The sequence below is a fragment of the Diadema setosum genome, chromosome 3 (genome assembly GCF_964275005.1).
Source record: "Diadema setosum chromosome 3, eeDiaSeto1, whole genome shotgun sequence".
NCBI classification, from domain to species: Eukaryota; Metazoa; Echinodermata; class Echinoidea; order Diadematoida; family Diadematidae; genus Diadema; species Diadema setosum.
In genome coordinates, this window is record NC_092687.1 from 30537526 (window position 1) to 30549631 (window position 12106).

The following is a 12106-nucleotide window of genomic DNA, read 5'->3' on the forward strand; positions in this document are numbered from 1 at the left end:
TAAATTGAAACAAGGAATTTCCCGTAGTATTACATTGTCAACGTGCTTTGGACACAAATTATTACAGGTCTTGAATTGAATTAGAATTAAAACAGATCCACACAAAATGAAACTATGGACTCATACCTATAAATGTTCAACTATGTAAAAAGTGTACAGTGAAAAGGGAGAATGAATCTTTAAGGGTATTCAAATATGTTTTTTGTATTCTTTTTGTCATACCTTGGCACAGAGTATGCATTTTAAGGCCAGCGCCCGCCTCATCCTGTTCACTTTTATGCACGACCTCATCTCTTTCTCTATAATGAAGACGGTATGTGCATTAGATCGATCCAAGAACTGTGAAGTCGACCGGGATTCTCGCAGGGTGATGTGTACCGATATGGGGCTGTCTTTGGTGCCGGATTATCTGCCTGACAACATTGAGAGTATCAATTTGGGATTAAACCATATCACCGCCTTGCACAATGCATCATTCTCTACTTACAAACAACTACGTGATCTGGTTATTGACAGAAACAACATTTCAATTATAGAAAGTGGCACGTTTTTGATGCTGTCATTTCTGCACATTCTAAATCTATCAGACAACCCACTCCTTCCGGTGCTAAGAGCGGACATGTTTGCAAGCACTAACCTCATGACTATCGTGTTACAACGTGATAACTTAAAATATGTTTCTAGTGGTCTTTTTAGGGCGTTGGTTACAAGCTCCCATCTACTCTTGAGTGGGAACCTTGTGCAGAACGTCAATTGGACCGACTGTCATAACGTGACATTAAATTTTCTATCTGTGTCACTTTCAAATAACAAGATCCTAGAGCTTTCAGAAAAGTCTTTTGTGATGAACTGCAGTGCGCATTTTCTCGATCTGTCCTTCAACCCGATACGTCTCGTCAGCCCAGCCACAATTACATCCCTCAAAATCCGAGACCTTGCTATGAACGGAATACTTCCAGAGGAAAAATTTCATCACCTCTTTGAGGGTGTAGGGTCGTCGTCACTACCCTATCTTTACATATCAGAAATATAGGTCTCACCTCCGTACGACCCGGACTCTTCGATGCATTACATGGAAAAAAGCTTCGTGTGCTAGAGCTTAGCTCGGGTAAACTTCAACAGCTCATTCCAAGAGGGTTCGAAAATTTAACAGACGTATCTGAACTCTCCCTTATCCACAACCAACTGCGACATATTGAACCCAGTCACTTTTTCGGTATGACTTCGCTGCGAGTTCTGGACCTCAGATGGAACAGTATATCTGTCATAAATTTGGAAAATCGCGTTTGGCATATGCGAATCTCACCAATCTTATCCTCGCATCGAATATCTTTGAGCAAATAGGGACTCAAGCATTTCTGCCCCCCCCCCCCCCAAGGAAAAACGCAGTATCTACATCCATCTCCATTTCTCAACAACCGAGATATTCACCATTTTATGTTTTTGCCAAAGCCCCTGGAAAATATACTCTTTTGAAAAATTCCTTCATTGTGGAATTTTAGTCTATCTAGCTACCAATTTTCCTGGAAAATATCATTTTGTGTTTTTGTTTTGTTTTTAAGTTATTAAGGAAAATGTAGATACTTTGGGGAAACCCCATGCAATTGACTGATTTCCCCAAGGAAAAACGCAGTATCTACAATGGAACGAATTTCCCCAAGGAAAAACGCAGTATCTACAGCGGAATGACTAGGATTAATCTTCTGCCATAATTATGTATGCATGTATACATCATTGTACAAGTATTCATGATGCACCATCCTCAACCTCTGGCCCTGGGGGATGCATCCTCCATCCCCCATTTATGCCCTGATTGCAGAGCAGGCTTCATAACAATAGCATTAACAAATAACAGATCGTTCTTGGAACGTTTTGCTTACATTCCCAGACCGATCTTGCTGTAACGTTACGCGTTTATAAATATGAAGCTTGCCAGGGCTGTAATGTGATGCTACATGGCCTAGCCGCTAACTAGCATCTAGAATACTAGATCTAGATCTGTACAGTCTATGCTAGAGTCTGTCTAGACCAAAATAGATCTAAATCGGATGTCTGGACCTAGATCGATCTAGACTAGGTCTAGTTTTTATATCGTTTATTCTAGGCTGGCTACGTAGCAGGCTACACGAGTCTACAGCCTCAGGCTACGCACGATACTCACAGAAAAAAAAAAAATAGCCTAACGTTAGAACTGCAGAAGGTTTAGTCTAAGCCCTACACGAGACAGGACTCTTTAATTAGAAAAAAAAAAATAAATCTAGAACCGGTCTAGATCGAAGTGACATCCGCTCTCTAGGCCTATTCCTTCTGGATTGAACCTAATTTTGTTATGTCATGTAAATTTGTAATGTAACTTTTTTACTTGTAACGTTAAGTTTTAGCATGCAGCATGGAATCATGCATGCATTTTACGCAACCCAGTCTCACTAGGGTCTAGACACTGTCTAGATCCGATAAGAATTAAAATACAACTTATTCTTAACTGTCTCTATTTTGTCCATTTACCGTGGGTAGGCCCCTACCTATTTTTCACATAATCTATTTTCAACTAGATCGCTGTCTATGTAATTTTAAGACAGTATGGTATGGAGTAGATAATTGAACATTGATATTTCACTAGCGGTGTTAGACTTTAATAGGAATAGGATTCTGAGTGGTTAAGTTTTAGTCTTAGACTTCTTTCTTAGTTTTAGAAACAGGCCTGCCCTAGAGTAATTTAGGCCTATTCTAGTCCTACACTACATCTTTCTTTAGACTTTCGGAATACGGACCCTGACAGTTCTGATTAACGTTAAGTCTAACGTTAGAAAAGAGACGGAAAACTTAAACGTTACTGTCTAGACAAGTCTTAGACTTGGACTTAGGAACCTAGATCTAAATATAGGGTCTAACAGGGTCCTACTAATTGACGCAAACTAATGCAAACTAATACGAACTAATGCAAACTAATGCAAACTAATGCAAACTGACGCAAACTAATACAAACTCAATGCAAACTCAATACAAACTACTAATCAATGCAAACTAATGCAAAATACTAATTAATGCAAACTAATACAAACCATTAGCGGTGAAAATTAGGGTGAATTACAGTACCTGGACCTGGCTCTTCCGAGGCCACTCTCACGTTAGTCCTCTCGAAACAAAAACTAGTATCGATCAAGTAAATCCATTCTATCGAAGAATGACTAACGCAACTGCTCAACAGTCAACACTAACTTGAAAAAAAAAAAACACATTTTATGAAAATATCATTAAATTCATATTTCTTGACCAAATAGATATCGTTTTGAATATATTTCGCTTTGAAAATTCAGAAAATGTAAAGCAGAATGATGCCCAGAAATACGGATATTAATGATCGATCATAAATGCCGAAATACTAATTGATGCAAACTCGACGCAAACTCCAAAACACAACGCTATCCTATGCGAAAACAACCTATATCGATTACAAATATCGGGAAATGACACCCCGAAATACTAATTAATGCAAACATCAATGCAAACTCCAAGACATAACGCTATTCTATGCGAAAACAACCTATATCGATTACAAATATCGGGAAATGACACCCCGAAATACTAATTAATGCAAACTCAACGCAAACACAAAAACACAACGCTATCCTATGCGAAAACAACCTATATCGATTACAAATATCGGGAAATGACACCCCGAAATACTAATTAATGCAAACATCAATGCAAACTCCAAGACATAACGCTATTCTATGCGAAAACAACCTATATCGATTACAAATATCGGGAAATGACACCCCGAAATACTAATTAATGCAAACTCAACGCAAACTCAAAAACACAACGCTATCCTATGTGAAAACCTCCTATATCGATTACAAATATCGGAAAATGACATCCCGAAATAATATTTAATGCAAACTCCAAGTCACAATGTTTTCGAATGTGAAAACAATGTAAATTGATCATGAATATCGGAAATTGTCACATTGAAACACTATAGTAATGCAAACTCCAAAACAAAAAGTTTTCCTACGTGAAAACTACCTAAATTAATTACAAATATCGGAAAATAACACCTTGACATAAAAAGAAAAAAAATTGTCTCACAGTATTCTATCACATATATCAAATTTCACTCTTGCAGAAGCGCAAATTTATTCAACTCCAGATTGAATTGCAGTTTCAAGAGAAAGTTGGGGTAGTGATGTAGAAGAATTTTCATTCTCTATTTTAGAACTCTCGAATTATCAAGCAGGAGCTTTATTTTGATAAATACTCCCAACACTTACATGATTCTCAGATAATTTTTAAATGAAAATTCTGTTGTGTTAATCCCAAATTGCTAATTGTTTCTGGAAGATAATATAATCACATCCTTGGAAATTAAAGATTTTGTACCCACTGCAATAAGAATGATATTGGCGATGAATTTCATTACCTTTTCATTGCAGCCTCTTCAATGAACAGCAAAAGAAATACTTCATAAGATATCACAGGAAATACCAAAAATGAAGGTGGATCAATTATCTAATTGTGAAAAGAGGGCAGTTCTTTCTAGTTTAACCAAGTTTTACAATTGATAATGACATATGTAGGCCTACATGAGTATATTTCGACCTTCTCTTAGTTACTTGTTTATGTCTTTTTACAGGCCGTGCTTTCTATATATTGAGTAATCTACGGAACTTGTCTTCCCACTCTCCCCTCTTTCTCTTCCTTTCTCTTCTTGCTCTCGCATGCCCATATATTTCCTTCATTCTTTGTTCACCTATTGTCTGAATGTATTTCTGTACTTTTTTTTTAACGTTATCTAATCTTTTTTGTTGTTTTCATCAATGATATGTCACTCGTATTTCTTTTATTGTTAATATGTCCAAGGAATTTGTCATCAGCTTTGTGTCCTTCTCACTGTTCCCTATTACTTTTTATTAATCCTCTCTCTGTCTCATTTCTCTTCATATTTTCCTTCCTGTTTTGTTCACTATTATCAAACTGTGTATTTCTGTACATTCTTCTTTGTTTTTATTTTCATCAATCGCACTTCACTCCTATTTACCTTATCATAGTTGTTTTGTATAAACTTAAAGTTACTTGCAACTCTGTTTGATTTATTGAAGTAATAATGTGAAATATGACTTTTAATTGGACCCCGATAGCCAGAATATGGGTTGTTGAGTAAAATGAACTTTGAACTTTAGACTCAGTAATATCACAGTCCTGCAAACACGTCGTGAAAGGAAGGTGTCGATCGATTAACCCTATAAAGCCCGGGGGGGGGGGGGCACATTGTGCCCCCTACCAGATTTCATTCGCCACTCCTTCGCCCTTAATCCAATTTCAACCAAATTTTGTGACTTTCCCTAAAATCTTATTCCAAACATTTTGATATATAATTTAGCTATATCTGATATTGCTGGTTGCCATGGCAACCATAAATGACAACCATATCAGTCAGATTTTGCGTATTTTTCTGTTCAAATTCCAATTAACAATATATTGTGTATGAAATGGGCGTTTCTTGGCTGAAATTTGCTGAAGAAGCAAAATGTGAAGTAATTATGGCCCTGAAATGTTTTTCCTATTATTTCCTTTGTTTTCATGTGACAATGGCATAAAACAATAGAAATAATAGAGATAATTGAAAACAACAGTATTTTCCAAAGATTGCCGTTCCATTTCTGCGTGATTTTGATTCCTTCACCCAAGTTATAACTCTAATATCATCTCTTTATCACATTATCAATCTGCAAACTTAAAAATCCAATATTATGGAAATATGAAATGTGATAACTACGCATATACCTATCCAAAACAATGCATCACAGGTCTCATAATGTATGTCTTTATGTTGTTATTACGTAATAGCGCCCCATGTGGTGACCCTGAGAAATTTCAAACATAACAAATAACTTGCACATCATTTGTGGGAAATATGAAAATGATTGATCCATCATTAAACACGTACACTTGGGATAAAGAAGTTATACAGAAAAAGCATTTTTTAAGCATATTTCCTATGTATTTCTTTATATTTTGGTGAATAGCTCCCTCTATGGGTGACCTTGAGAAAAATCAAATGTGCAGTCATGTAGAGTATGAGATGCTCTACTTATGTGCCAAGTATGACGATGAAACATTAAACAATAACAAAGTTAAACAGGGGCACAATGTGCCCCCCCCCCCCCCCTTGGGCGTGGGAAGGGTCAAAATAGCTTGGGCTTTATAGGGTTAACAGGTCGTCAATGCAAACTCCTGAGCGCATTTGATCGATTTTCTTTATAAAATCTGATTCCTACAAATTGCTGTCGATGACTGTACCGAAACCATGGAATAGTACATATGAGTGTATCTAAATTGATAATTGAGTTATATGTGTATGTTAATACTTTCATAGATGCTTGTTCACAACAACAGGTAAAACAAAATGCACCGTAGATCATAATAGTAACCAATTTATGAATAACTTAGTCACATCGACAGTATGTCGGAAGGGGCGCAATTTCTTATGTTTATTTTATCGCTGCGGTGTGTCATGTCTGCGCCATTGTCAAAGCCAACAAAGTTCCACATAATTATCAGTCTTAAGTATTGTTTCCTAACATATTGAATCTTTCAGTTGAATGCAATGCGCGTAATATCATCAACATATACTTCAACGACAGTAGTCATTGTTATACATTATTATTTTTATAGAAGTAGCCAACTAACCGACAAAATCCAACAATAGGCATATTGCCACAATATTTGATATTATGGTACTTGGTGTACAGGTGATAATAGAGCTCCCTGTTCGTCTTTAATTTACAGCTTCATCAATTAGTTCGCTGAATTGACTTTATATTACTTCTATGTATGAAAAAGATATTTACAAAAGGAATGGAATATGTTTGATAAATAGAGTAATCGGGAAAATAAAAAGCGGCAGGTATGGTACATTAAAGGCCTTTTACAGGTACATGTACTTTACTTAACTCCTTACTAAACAATGCTAAATTAGGTAAAAGAAGTCAGGTATATTTGGAGGATTATGCTGGCCCATGTCCTTACGGGGATATTGGATGTCCATGGAAGTGAAATAAGTATTTGCGGCTATTTAGTCTATATATTCAATACTCACCTACTGAATTATTCTCCATAGAATATATTTTGACGTTCGAAGTGTCTTCTTAACACCCTGTCATACACTGTAACAAAACTGGAATCATATTGACGGAATAAAGTATCAAAGTCTACATGACTTGAACAAAAAAAAAAAGAGAAAATACAAACAGCTGGACTCCTTTACATCTATATATTTTGAGAAAGTGAAAATAGTTACTCTGTTAAAAAGATCATTGCGCTAGTATCCTTCTTTTTCCAAATTCCTGCCCAGACTCTTTAACAAAAAACAAAACAAAAAAACAGATTACTTTTTTCTAAGTTACTTTTATTCTCTGTGGTAACTTTATTTCCACTTTTCATCACAGGGATACTTTTGTTGAAATTATGTTATATAAAAATTGACATTTTCCAGGAAAATTTTACCCCTAAATAATTTCGTAACACTTTGTTAAGGCAAAGGTAACGACCAATCGGGAACCCGAAGTACTAATTACTGAAAACCACAAAACACAATGTTATCTGATAGGAAAATGACATGAAGCTCGCCTATAGCACCTCCTTGATGGAGCGATATGAAACAAAAATCTGTGTTAAAGAAACAACTCAAGTTTCCAGGAAGATAAATGTTTTATTATGAAATAAAATTCCTTAATACACTCTTCATGCTACCCTTTATAATCTTATGTTACTATTCTGTATATCACTATAGTCTTTCTACGTCACAGTTTACGAGGCATGCGATTCGCTTTCATATCGATCTCATGTCTTTTTTTTATGTTCCCTTAGTTCTTTCATTTGATATACAGTATGAAATATTTGGCATATCCCATTATCATCTTACCGTGAGTAATGTCAACGAAGCTTTGAATTTGATTAATAGTTCGATTTGGAACTGGCAGACTGCATTAAATTCTTGACTACGTCTGGTCAAATTTCGAAATAATGCATTGTGTAAGTATTTGAATTATGTCTACCATTATCCTCCAGTATTTGGCACTGAAAATAAGCCAGGGCCACCGACTCTTTAATCAATATAGCCTATATAACGTTGACAACGTCAAGTGACATAGCCCTACAGGTATACATGCTATGACGCGCGCTACGTGGGACCATCTGCAAATTACGTAGGAAAAAAACAAAAAAACAAAAACGAACAACAACAAATGATAGCGCCATAACTGACCCCCTCCATTTCCTGAATCATTGAGCAAACGGGGCATCCCACGAGACCGACACCCACGAGTCATACGGTCCACGAGACCGACATCAATAATAGGTCCATGAGTCATAGAGCCCACGAGTTATACGGCTCAGGAGTCATACAGCCCATGAGTTCGACACTACGCACAAAAGGCTCATGAGACCGACACTAAGCAAACATAGCCCACGAGACCGACACTAAGCAATAAAGGCTCATGAGACCGACACTAAGCAAAGAAAGCCCACGAGACCGACACTAAGCTAAAAAGGCTCACGAGACCGACACTAAGCAAAGAAAGCCCACGAGACCGACAGTAGGCAAAGAAGGCCCACGAGACCGACAGGATAAACAGCGCCATCTACATGTCAATCACCTGTACAGGGTGTTCCATGAACGGAAAAATAACATACTGGCGGTTGTAATTTCGTCATGCTATCAATTGAAAGATGGTGACCTTCTACATAATTATGAACGACGTCAAACATGTATTTCTACATACTGGGGGGGGGTGGGCAAGTGTGTCAGGGAGTGACGTTGTTTCCAAGTAGAAAAATAGAATTGTGTTCTTCATGCCCCCCCCCCAAAAAAAAAATAGAAGAATTAGTATTCTTCATCCCCCCCAAAAAAAGCGACAAAAAACAACAACAACCCACAAATGAATTAAAAAGAGGGCAAGAACGATGTATGGATTAATTTTAGAGCTTTGATAATGCCATCGTGCTAATCTAATAGGCTTTCCCAGATTTTAGCTAGAAGATGGACAGGATTTGATTTTTACCTCTTCTCTTTTCCGATTCACTAGTTCCTTTTTCTATGTTAGATATTCTACGCTCCTGCTTGGAAGTTTTGCCGTGAGATCTATTTGTACTTTTCTCTGTAACTATAATGTAATGCTACTGATTAAAACGTTTTATATCGCAGGGATTCACCTCAATTTGTGGCTTGTGTTATTCTCCTGCAAACAGTACATTTTTTCGTGAAATACAATAGCTGTTTTCATGGATGCATCTAATTTTTTCCGAATCCCTTACGCTACCTTAATAGACGATTACGTTATTTTTATTTTTAATTAATACTAATTCAACACCCTCGCAGGTTTACTGTGGAAAGATCTGTTACACACTTTTACTGTACTTTGTTCTTTTTTTTTCACAAACAAACACCCATGCAAACACAATTAAAGATCCTGATCATTTCATGGGGGGGGGGGGGCAACTGATGGGGTTACACCCTGCCGGAGATGGCAACTCTTCTTTTCCATCTCTCATATCTTCCTCTGCTATTATCAGGACACCCTATACAATTTATTGGTCTGTAGGTGGCGCTGTTCATCCTGTCGGTCTCGTGGGCCTTCTTTGCTTAGTGTCGGTCTCGTGAACCTCTTTTGCGTAATGTCGGTCTCGGGAGCCTTGTATGCGTAGCGTCGGTCTCGTGGACCTTTTAAGTGTAGTGTCGGTCTCGTGGGCTTTGTTTGCTTACTGTCGGTCTCATGAGCCTTTTGTGCCTAGTGTCGGTCTCGTGAGCCGTATAACTCCTGGGCTTATTTTACTTGATGTCGAACTCGTGGGCTTTATTTACTCAGTGTCGAAGTCGTGGGCTGTATAACTGGTGGGCTGTATGACTTGTGAGCTGTATGACTCGTGGGCTGTATGACTTGTGAGCTGTATAACTTGTGGGCTGTATGACTCGTGGGTGTCGGTCTCGTGACGTGCACCCAATCACACAGCCCACGAGTTCGACATTGAAAACAGGTCCATGAGTCATACAGCCCATGAGTTCGACACTAGGCAAATAAAGCCCATGAGTTCGACACTACGTAGGGAACAGCCCACGAGTTCGACAGATACAACATGGCGCGTAATGTGTCGGTCTCGTGGGCCTTGTTTGCTTAGTGTCGGACTCATGGGCTGTGACTTGTGGGCTGCATGACTCGCGGGCTGTATGACTCTTGTGAACTGCATGATTTGTGGGCTGTATGACTCGTGGACGTCGGTCTCGTGACGTGCACCCGTTCTTACGCCCGCCTTTAGAGAGGTAACAGAGCTGAACAGTATTCTGTCTTGTAGGATAATGTATACATTATTTTCTCAAGCGCTCTGATTGACAAATTTCCAGATATTCCAACAAAAGTGTGCACCATATTGTTAAATTTCAGTTTGAAAACTGATAAAAGCTCCCTCGAATATAGGAGAGGTATCTTGCCACCCTCCTTTTGCTTGGTCCCCTCTACAGACTAAGTACACTTGAGGGAATGACAATTTGTGAATTTTCCACAAAAAGTGTGCTTCAGATCGCTTTATTTAAATTCTGATAACACAAAAGCTCCGTCGAGCGGGAGGGGGAATCCCCCTCCCACACCCTCTCTTTAAGCTCTACCTTATTATAGACTTTGTACATACACGCACACATGATGCACACTCGGAATAAGAGCTAAATTCCGTGATTTTAAAACTTCCCTGAAAAAAAAACCCCAATTTATTTCCTTTTTTGGGGGGGGGGGCGCTGAAAAATAAGTGTTGCACCAAAATGTTGCACCAGATTGCTGAATTTCAGGTCTGAAAATGCAAAATCACCTTCGTGTGGGAGGAGAAATGTTCCTTGTCTACGCTGTCGTGTGCTTGCTTTTTCTGTTTGAATTGTTTAATATACAGCGTTCATGATAATTATTGCAGGAATTAATACAATTAGTTTATTTAAATGATAACATTTTATAGGCAATTGTTCAATTTAATCTACATCAAAACATACCGTTAAACAAGTGGGACTGTTTCAAGTCAATAAAACACGCAAACAGGCATAAAATTGCACCATTTACAACATGCATCAAAAATGCAAACAGTTCTCATCGTGGTATGGGAACACCTCCCCCCTTCCACACCCCCCCCCCCTGCTCGATCCACGCACTTGAGCTCGGTCGCATTCATGCACATTCAGTGTAACAATTAATACAAGAAGTTTATTTAAAGGATACCATTTAAGGCGAATTGTTCTATAATAATCTACATCAAAATATATCGCTACCTTCCAAATAGTGGGAGTGCAGAATAGATAAAACACGCAAAAACATGCATCAAATTACACCTTTACATCATCGAAATGTGAAAAGTTCTCACCGTGAGAGGGGGACACCCCCCCCCCCCCCCCACACTGAAGTTTACAAGAAAATGTTTCACAAAATGGCTACTGTTGCAGTGCACACTTGCTTTGCATGATATGTTAGGGGAACAGTCATCTGCAAAGCTGTTGATTTAGTATAAATTCGCAGAAATAATATGTAATCGTCTATAACATCAAGGAATCGTTAAGGATTCGGAAAAAAAGAACATGAATCCATGAAATCAGCCATTCTATTTCATGAAAAATGCACCGTTTTGAGGAGAATGATTTAACAAATACAAGCCAAAAATCTAGGTGAATCTCTGCGATATAAAACGTTTTCATCCTTTGAAATGTCATACATTATAGTTACAGAAAACAATTACAAACTGAACTCCAAGGACATGAAGGAGGCGGATATAAGTAGGAGGATAGGTTATCTAATCCAAATTTCTTGGAGTCATCATTGATGATCATTTAACATGGAGATATCATGTCAACGAAGTATGCTGCAAAGTCTCCAGAGCAATAGGTGCAATCAATAGCATACGTGCAATCGTACCCTCTGAAATTCTTACAAAGTTATATTGTACTTTGATTATGCCTCATTTATCTTACTGTAACATAATATGGGGAAATTGTGCAAAGTATCTCTTAGAGCGCATCTTTATTTTACAAAAGCGTGCAATTCGTATGATTAGTAATCGATCATTCCTTAGCCAC

At 37.9% G+C, this 12106-nt stretch overlaps 1 pseudogene; it reads left to right on the top strand.

The window, feature by feature from the left end:
• Window positions 1–235: 235 nt before the first annotated feature.
• Window positions 236–12106, top strand: part of LOC140246770 (toll-like receptor 4) — a 37645-nt pseudogene continuing 25774 nt past the window's right edge.